This window comes from Salvia splendens, chromosome 17, assembly GCF_004379255.2.
Source record: "Salvia splendens isolate huo1 chromosome 17, SspV2, whole genome shotgun sequence".
NCBI classification, from domain to species: domain Eukaryota; kingdom Viridiplantae; phylum Streptophyta; class Magnoliopsida; order Lamiales; family Lamiaceae; genus Salvia; species Salvia splendens.
Genome location: NC_056048.1, coordinates 19,292,117 through 19,292,584, shown reverse-complemented (window position 1 = coordinate 19,292,584; position 468 = coordinate 19,292,117).

The following is a 468-nucleotide window of genomic DNA, read 5'->3' as shown; positions in this document are numbered from 1 at the left end:
AGCCAGTCGCTCCAACATCTGATCGATGAACGGTAGGGGGAAGTGATCTTTTCTGGTCGCGGCGTTCAGCTTGCGGTAGTCTATGCACATCCACCAACCAGTAACTAGCCTTGTCGGTATCAGCTCATTCCTCTCATTTTGAACCTCTTGAATCCCGGACTTCTTGGGAACCATGTGCACAGGGCTGACCCACTCGCTATCGGGCACCGAGTAGATAATCCCTAATGACAGCAACTTTAAGATTTCCTTCAAGATTCCTCGCCTCTGTTGGGATCACCTTCCTCTGCGAGTCACGATTTTCTTTCGCCCCCTCTCTAGCCTGATATGATGCATGCGACGTCGGGGCTTATTCCCACCGAAATCTTGTAGGCTCCATCCATTGCTTTCTTGTTCCTGCCTAGACGTTAGTATCCTTGCTTTGTTCTTTCGTCAGGCTGCTGCTTGATATCACTGGATCGAGTTTCCTTG